This window comes from Rhea americana, unplaced genomic scaffold (genome assembly GCF_003343005.1).
Source record: "Rhea americana isolate MKP2758 unplaced genomic scaffold, rheAme1 scaffold_30, whole genome shotgun sequence".
Taxonomy (NCBI): Eukaryota; Metazoa; Chordata; class Aves; order Rheiformes; family Rheidae; genus Rhea; species Rhea americana.
The window spans coordinates 2,521,729-2,531,488 of NW_028186424.1; positions in this window are offsets into that span (position 1 = coordinate 2,521,729).

The following is a 9,760-nucleotide window of genomic DNA, read 5'->3' on the forward strand; positions in this document are numbered from 1 at the left end:
TTGGATGGTGTGTGAGTGTGTGGKTTTTTTTAGCTAAATTACATAATTTTGATAGAAAACAGTAATTAAGAAATAAACATTCTTAAGTAAGAGCTACTATGAGACTTCCAATTTGGGAGTCTTTTTCCTAACTATAAACTCTTAGCATCTACTTCTATGCTTTTTCCATACAAGACAAAAAACAATTAAGTACACTGCATGTGTCCTTAAAAAAAAAGGGGGGGGGAGGGGAAGAGACAACCAAAACAAGTGTTAACAAGCTGAATCCCCACTTTATTTATATTTGTAAAAAATGTGATGATCTCAGTCCTAAAATTAATTTATAATATCATGTTTAGAGAACACATTAATTCTTTTTCCAAAATACAAAAAGAATTAGAAAACAAATAAACTCAGACCCTCTGACATGGCTGTATAAGTGTGTGTTTGTTTGTTTTTGTTTTTTTAACCTACTAGTGGATCTGAAGTAGTAGCAGATCTTGTTTCTGCTTTCAACCTGTGCTCGGCCATTACACAGGCAATGGCTGATTTCTGCTTTTTTAGAAGAGCTACTGCACATATGACAGCAAAATGCAGCTGCTACCAAATCCAAAATCCATAGCTAGGCACCTTCAAACAAACAAAGATTCATTTTCTCAACAGCTCACATTCAGTTTAGTGTAAACATTCATTATGTGGGTGTAAGGTTGCAACCATAATGAATGAAATATAATGAAAAGTAGGACTTGGGCTTCAATGTGGAATGATTCTGACTCCTCTGAATTAGAACTGCAATAGAAACAGTACATAAATACATAGTTGGAACCCTCTATGCTCCATGAGGAAATAATAGAAAATATTTATTCTGTAAGGTCTTTGGGTCAGTACTTTTGTTCATGAGTAGCTAGCAACCTTTCCTGTGTTTAAAACTTCCAAACTCATTCAAGTACCCTAAGGCATAAATGATTTCTAAGTATTCTTTTATTATGTAGCATAATTAAAGGAGTGCATTTTCATTGTGTTAATAAAAGATGTTAATACGAGATTTGATCAACCATGCCTTTCAATTGTGTCTCAATAGAAACTAATTCTTTAGGATATCTGGAATTAGTATTAGACACAAACACTGCTTTTATCATGTGAAAACAGAAGCAATTACTGCCCAAAGGTACTCACTGTCAGTGGCAGGGCAGGCTTTAAATGCATGTCAAAATATGACTTCAGGAGACTTCCAGGATTGCTTCACAGTTAGTAACTCATTCTCTTCATGGCACTTYCTGCATATTTAAATATTACTCCAATGAATTCATCATCTACTTGCCACACACAGTATTTGATAATACTTGTCATATATGATATATATATGATAATACTTATTTGTCAACTGTAAAGACTCTGTAAAGAGCAACAAGACTCCAAAGATTTGAGGCATGTGAAACCTAATTAATGCATTAAACTTTCTTCAGTAGGATCCTTTTTTCCTATGTTTGAATTGTTCTTAAAATACAGTTTTAACATGTGAGTGTGTATAAATATAATGAGTTACCTATATGCCTAATATGGTAATAACAGGGCTTCTGAGAAGCTTAAATCTGGCAGATCTGCCATGGGTCTGATGAAAGACTTCCAGGTATAGTGGCTTTTGCTACCTAACAGCCTTCCCGTAGGGCAAGTGCTTCTGTAAAAACTACATCTGTTACTGCAATGTACTGGCTGTTGTGCAACAAAACTACACCTCAGTCATGGGGAGGTACAAAAGCAATAAAAAATTTTCCCCAGTCACTGAAGTTAAAAATACAGTCACTCTTTTTGATAATAATAGTAGCTATATAATATTGTTGAGGGTGACTCCCTGCTGGAGAGGACAAAGGCATCTATCTGCCCACTTGACCTCTTGTYTAGAGAGGTTTGCTGGCTGCCAGGGCTCAAATACAAGATGTCATGGAAAAACTAGGCTTGTTGACATGTCAGACTATTACCCTCTGCTGCTCTTCCATGTGGGCACTAATGATACCAAGAGCAAATCAGAAACCATCCAACAGGACCATCCAAGGGACAGACTTTCCCTTGGTCGAGGAGAATCGAGTTAGAGAACATTTAGGYAAACCTGACACCCACAAATCCATGGGCCCCGATGGGATCCATCCACAAGTGCTGAGGAAGCTGGTGAATGTTACTGCTGGGCCACTCTCCATCATCTTTGAAAGGCCATGGAGAACAGGAGGTACCTGAGGACTGAAAGAAAGTCAATGTTACTCCAGTTTTCAAAAAGGGCAAGGAGGACGACTCAGAAAACTACAGGTCAGCCAGCCTCACTTCCATCCCTGGGAAGGTGATGGAACAGCTTGTCCTGGCTGTCATCTCTAAGCACATGGAAAAGAAGGTGATCAGGAGTAGTCAGCATGGATTCACCAAGGGGAAATCATGCCTAACCACTCTGATCACCTTCTATGATGGAATGACTGGCTGGATAGATAATGGGGGAGCAGTGGATAAGAAAGGTAGCAAGAGCTAYCTTGACTTTAGCAAGGTTTTTGACAGTCTCCCGTAACACCCTCATAGGCAAGCTGAGGAAGAGTGGGTTAGTACTCAGTCTAGCCTTGTTCAACTTCATCAATGACCTGGATAAGGACAGAGAGTCCCTCCTCAGCAAGTTTGCGGATGATACCAAGCTGGGAAGCGTGGCTGATACACCTGAGGGCTGTGCTGCCATTCAGGGAGACCTGGACAGGCTGGAGAGTTGGGCAGAGGGGAACCTCCTGAGGTTCAACAAGGGCAAGCACACAGTCCTGCGCTTATGGAGGAATAACCCCATGCACGAGGACAGGCTGGGGGCTGACCTGCTGGAAAGCAGCTCTGCCAAGAAGGACCTGAGAGTGCTAGTGGACACCAAGTTAACTATGAGCCAGCAATGTGCCTTGTGGCCAAGAAGGCCAATGGTCTCCTGGGGTGCATTGGGAAGAGTGTTGCCAGCRGGTCAAGTGAGGTGATCCTGCCCCTCTACTCAGCCCTGGTGAGGCCACACCTGGAGTACTGTATGCAATACTGGGCTCCCCAGTACAACAGACATGATGCTACTGGAGAGTCCAGCATAGAGCTACGAAGACGATCAGTGGGCTGGAACATCTCTCTTATGAGGAAAGGCTGCAAGAGTTGGGCCTGTTTAGCCTTGAGAAGACTGAGATGGGATCTTACCAATGTTTTACAGAGGGGTTGTCAAGAGGATGGGGCCAGACSCTTCTCAGTGATAGGACAAGTAGCAACAGGCACAAACTGAAACACAGGAAGTTCCGCCTGAACATGAGGAAAAATTTCTTTATTGTGAGCATTACTGAGCACTGGACCAGGTTGCCCAGAGAGGTAGTGGAATCTCTTTCTCTAGAGATACTCAAAACCTGCCTGGACATGACCCTGTGCAATATGCTCTAGGTGACCCTGCTTTAGCAGGGGGGTGGACTAGATGATCTCCAGACATCCCTGCCAACATCAACCATTCTGTGATTCTGTAATACTGCCACAATTGCCTTTTATATAAGGATCTTAGAAATCTTTACCATTATCATAAGGAAAGCTTAACTGCCCATCATCTCTATGCAGACCTTATTTCCTACAGTACAAGAAAACAGAGACATGGTGAGATTTAGCAAGTTTCCTTATATCACAGATTAGTCTCARATTCTTGAATTTCTTTCTTCTAAAATCAATCTGGACAATCAAATTTGTTTTCAAAAAAGTATTTTTATATTCATTTTAATGCTTTTTGTGCTAATAGCCACAGGAAATGGTTAGTAAATTAGAGAATACCACAGCTGAAAATAGTGCTAAAGTAGTATAGTAAAAGAAATTGGAATAGAATGGGACTACTGAAGGTAAGCCCGAGAATAGACTGTCTAAAATAGTGATGTCATCTCCACCATTAGAGATGTTTTAGGAACAAATCAGAAGAAATAATGTTGGTATATTTGATCCTACCTTGGGGAAAGAGGTTGAACTCCGTGATCTCCGGATCACTTCATATCCTGTTTTCCATTATTCATAATACAGGAAGAGCTTATTGATTTATACAGTTTAAAGAAAAAATGAACCATTAGGTTGCCCGTAGGCCATTAAATCTTTTACAATTTTTCCTTTCTGGATCCCAGTAGCTGGTCTTAGAAAAAAATACAACTTGTGTTTGGTTAAAGATCATCTTCCAAAGAATAATTTGTCTTACCATCCTTATCTGCTATTGTATGCAACCCTAGTCCCTTCCATGTACAAGATAGAAATAGGTATTGAACATTTATTTTTTCGATTGTTATTCAAGCAATAGTGAATTTTAAAGATTATTAGTATTTTTTGTTGTAATACCCTTTCAAAAAGATTTTTCCCTTTTTCCTCTTACATTTTTTCTATATAACTTCTCATTTTTATATTAATCTTTTTAAAATTGTCTTCACATTGTGATGGATTTTTAGCCCATATTTTATTGACTGTGAAACTTTCTTCAAGAAATCTGTTTTCATTGATGCTTTTAAAAATTTTCCCCTCCATTTTTTCCTGTAATTTTCTTCAAAGTGGAAATATTAACTCCTTTGAAGCGCTATGGATATATACAGAGAAATATCAATTACTTGTGTTCTCTGCCCAAATTGAATGTTACTGGGTTTCATCCATTCACCATCACAAATCCTACAAAAAAAGAATCTAGTAYTCATTCTTTTCTTCCTTAGAAAGCTCCAATAGAAGTTGCCACACTTCTTCACTTCACTTCACTTGGGTGAAGTATCTTTTGTGTTACAGAAGTAATATATTTTATATATTTATATATTTATATATTTTTCGAAACAATCTAAATTCTGCCTGCTTAAGAGCACAGATCTCCTATAACATCCCAATTTTTCATTATACAGATGTACGTAAGTAGGTAGTTTCCTTCTCTGGTGGGATTTAGCAAAGAGTTAAGGTCTGAGAAAGAACTACCACAGAGATGTTGATAGCAATCATTCATGTGCACTTAAGATTCCATAATGCAATATTAATACAAATACCAATATWTGTAGTATGTACATTATTCCCTCACATCTTTTTTACTCATTTTGTCTTTTCTAAATAGGTTGTAGACAGTAATATAAACATTCCAAACACATGCATCAGGTTTCAGTAATATCAATTCAAATGTGCTGGTAAGTCTYCCTTTACCATTTCCCACTCTTCATTTTCTTGCAGCCCATATGAGGGAAAACATTGAAKCTTCCTGAAGCCATTTAAGTCAATTTTTACCCCATGATAACAGAAGTTAGCAGTAATTATAGTTATCAACCTGATTTCACTTTCCTCATCTTTTTGTGTTTATCAGGATTAAGTTTTGGCTGACCTTCTGTATTCTACTGAATAAGGCAGCCTTTTGGGAGAATGAAATGAAATGTTATTTTCTCCAGCCATTCCTGATTCATCCCAAACCTATTAAAATGGTCTGGTGCACAGACTTTCCACTGCTAGTAGGTAAGCCTGTGCTAATGATGACTGTGCAGGAAACATCTGTCCAAAAAACAGACAAACACTAGTTTTGAAAACAAAGTTACTGGTCATGAATTTGAAGTAGGCAAGCATAACTATTCTCCATTTGTCAAAAACACCACCATTTGCTTGACAGGTATTGATATTTTTTCATCAAATCATGATTTTGCTCATTGTTACAAATCAGTAGCATTCCCTTCCTCTGTACCAATGGGCACTAGTTACTTTCCCGTAAGTAATTCTGTAAAGCAAGTAGAAAAGATCAATATCTGATCTCTAACACTTAGCTTCAAGAGTGAACTTTTCTGTCTCTCAGCATGATAGACTGGAACACAGATTATCCATCTTTTGTTATATTCAGCACACTCACTCCCCTGCCTGCCTGAGCTAGAACTACTTTTAAATGACAGTTACAGGAAATCCAGACAGCAGATACTGATAGGCTAGTTATAGTATTCAGTGATGTGTGACTACTGTCTGTTCATAACATGCAAATATTCACTTATCTATATAAAAAGATATTATACTTAAGTGTCTTCTAGTTTATGACAGAGAATTACTGATCTAAAGGTAGATAGGGAACTGCAAAGCTGATTCAAATCAAGCTCAGTCTGGCTGTCTCTGAAAGCTGCCTGCATCATACTTGTTCTGTGATAAATAAAAATTCAATCTAGATGTTTTCATCCAGCCCTTAAAAAAATTAAAACACCACCTGCAAAATTGTTGTAGCTTCAAAAGAGAAGTAAAGGACTAAGCAGAAAATGGATTTCACACATTTAGACACAAGAAGCATGAAGGAAGCTTGCATTTCTGTTCCTGAACTCCTGTTTTTCCTATAGCAAAAAAATAAGGACTGTCATTTCATGTACTTCTTTCATATGCATGCATATTTTGGAAAAATGAGTGAGACAGAACAGAGCATACCAAACTCTTCAAGCATTCCTGGAAAGAGTAACCATAAAACTGGTGTCTTGAATTCTACTAGCACGAATATGAGTTTGTATGATAAAAAGACATTGAAAAATACATTTTGGGGAAATCAAATTCTCTAGCATTGATCTATTATTAGATCACTTAGATTTTTTTACCCAGCAGGTGAGCTTCACCTGCCAGCTTCAGACAGCTGTATGTACTGATTCATTTCTGCAGAACAGCCATGGGCAAGACACTCTTGAAGACATCAAGATTTAGCCCCAGAAGTTTTTAAAAAATTCGCTACTTATTTTCCAGGTTTACCTGAGTCTAAATCAGCAGCAGAGCACTAATGATAACTACACCGAGTAAGCATTACTATAAATGTTTCTCAGGGATTTTTTATTTCATTTTTGTCCATTTTGCAGACTGCACTGCTCCAGATTAAGGTGACCGCTGAGTAACATTTTGTGTTTATTTTTCATATCATCTTTCACTGTTTAAGAAGCATTTAGCAGATTCTAAAGAACTCAGAAGAGAAAGGATATATCTCACGTGGTACCAAAGAAGCTCAAGTATTGCAAATTTTTTTTTCCCTGTAAATATTCTGTAAACATTTACTCTTCATGCTAAGGAAAAAATATGACACAAACCCAACCTTTTAATCATATTTTTGAAGATTTGCTGATTCGTATAGGCAGTATGTCATAACAGGAATGCTTGATTTTTCAGCATGCCCTTCTGTATCAACAACTCCTTTAAATTTTGCACAGCTGGGAAACAAAGGCTCTAAAAGCACCCCTGTGCATTTAGTTATATATTTATACTTCCCATAGCTGTTATATTTTCTTTTTATTTAGCAATTAGGAGATTCCACACTTTCACAAGGATAAAAATGTGAAGCTGTATTTAATTATATAATTTCAGCCCCTCAGTATTTATCAATACAGAGGAATGATAACAAATATTCAGTTTTTATAGATAGACTCTATGTTATCTCTGATGGAGGTGCCTTTAACAGAACTAATGCTAGTTACTGCTGCAAAAAGTCAACTTTTGCTAATAGCAGAAATAGTATTACTCTTTTCAACTACATGCACTGTCATTCACATGCAACTAAGAGTGTATTTTGTATTGACTAAGCCATGATTTTCTGTAAACATTTGAGGCTGACCCTGGTATTTGTACAGTACCTAGCACTGTGGCATCCTAGTTGTTCTTACGTTTCCTCAGTAGGAAGAATAGTAGGAATTTTGCTGTGAGCTAGCATCAAAGAGCTTAACTGCAGAATAGGAAGGGTCATCTGTGGATTGGAAATGGAAAACAAACTACTTAGGATGGGATCCCAAAGGCAGTATGAGTATTAGGCATAAATCTATCCCTAAATAACTACTGTCCAAAAGGTGTTTAAGTGCCCTTGGTTGATTTGAAACTTTTAGCTGTACTCTGCACCCTGCTGAATGATTTCCCATGGCAGATTTTTCTAATAGTTTCTTCACACTAAGTAAAATTACAAAGATAGGAGCATCACTGTTTTCTTTGGGGAAGCTCTACAGAATCACAAAATTCATTCACTATGTATTTTCATCCTGTTATTTATCATAGGAACCTAACAACTCTGACATAAGCTTGATGATACCATGACAATGATACAAGGTTCTAGTTGCTCCAACAGAGGAATTAATTCCTACTCTCAAAAGCCAAAGGAAAATGTTAATACTGAAAAAATAAATTACAGTGAATGCTCGAAAATAGCATTTGTCTCTTGCATATGAGCAAGCTTATAATGTTTTAGAGCTGCTGTGCTTTTATTCACCCTCTTTTAATAATAATATGCCAGCTGTCTAACAGAGTAGAAGTGACTTGAAAAGAATTTGAATAGAAAAAAAAATGGGGAAATTTGTGCCAGCCTTAATTATTTTATGTTCTTTTTGATACCCACCATTTAAATAGAAGCTTAAACTTATGTCTCTGAACCAGAGAGAAAATCTGTAGAGGTGTAATTTTTGGTTGACAGCAGATTTGCCATGTCTATTTTTAACTAAAATAGTAGTATTACAACTCCGTATATGGATTTAATTATATCATATAAACATTTATCAATATAGACCAATGTGCTGAACTACCAAGAGGAAGTAAAAATTGTATTTATGTTGTATGGTGATATTTCAGTCAGCATCTTTAAACCAACAAAATTAGAGCCAATGAAAAAAAAACTTTTAGATGAGATGCTTGTGACCCTGTAACCTACAAATATACGCGAGTGGTGTGATTACAACATGGATATATTTAATTCTTACATTGCTAACAGGGAAACAGTATTAATGAGGTCATGGTGGCATGTACTTCATTTAAGTTTACCCCAGCCTCTTCCAATTTGKGTAATTTGCCCGTATCAAAGCATGGCTTTGCTCTTTTTGATATCAGAAAGTATATTACTACACGCTTTGATATTCCAAGATTTGCTACACTCACACTCCCACCTTCCAGGCAAAGGCAACTTGCATGAAATTGCAACAAGCAGTAACTACTTACACACTCATCAAGTTAGGAAAGCAGTTTCGTTTTTATACCTCAGTATATTCTAGAGACATGATCACTAGGCTTGGGAAGCAAAACATTTTTATCTTTGAAGAAAAAGCAAGGATGAATTTCGAAGGTGAGAGCTCTGCTCCGGTGAGGGGCCGACTCCTTAGATTTCAATGTGAGCGTGGACAGAAGGGATGTGCCTATGCTGAGGAGGGAAAAAAACRAGAGAGAACATTTCTGAAGAGATAAAAGTAGGCAAAGATAAGAGAATGGAAAGGTAAAAATCGAGAAGAGAGATGAAGCACACCAGAAGAGCACTGATCCTTCTAGAGCCTCTACTATGGGCATTAATGTTCTCACCAATGGGGTAGAAGTCCATGAAAATATGGATACATCTTCAGCTGATGCCCCAGACTGAGACCTCGCACAGCCTGAACATGCTTAAAATTCTGTATTTTTCAACATAAAATAAAACCATCCCGGGGACTGGGCAAGGGCCTGCTCTGCCAGGGGCCGCCGGCCCGGCGCGCTGGGGCCTCCGAGGGGTCGGGGGGAGGTGCAGCCGCCCCGTAACGGGGRCCAAGCACCGCCCGGCGAGACGCCCCGCGCCCCGCTCAAACCCGCAGCCCTGTCGCCGACGCCCCCTCAGCGCGGCTCCGCGCCGCAACCAGGCAAGCGCAGCCCACTCCACCCGCCGCCCACGGTGCGCGCTGAGGCGATCCAAAATGGCGGCGGGCGCCCAACGGCCGCCTCCGCCGCGCGCCACCCCGCCCCCCGCCGCGCAGGCGTTTCTTCCGCGGCGGGCGGGGCTTCCGACGGCCGCGCCGCGGACGGGGAGCGG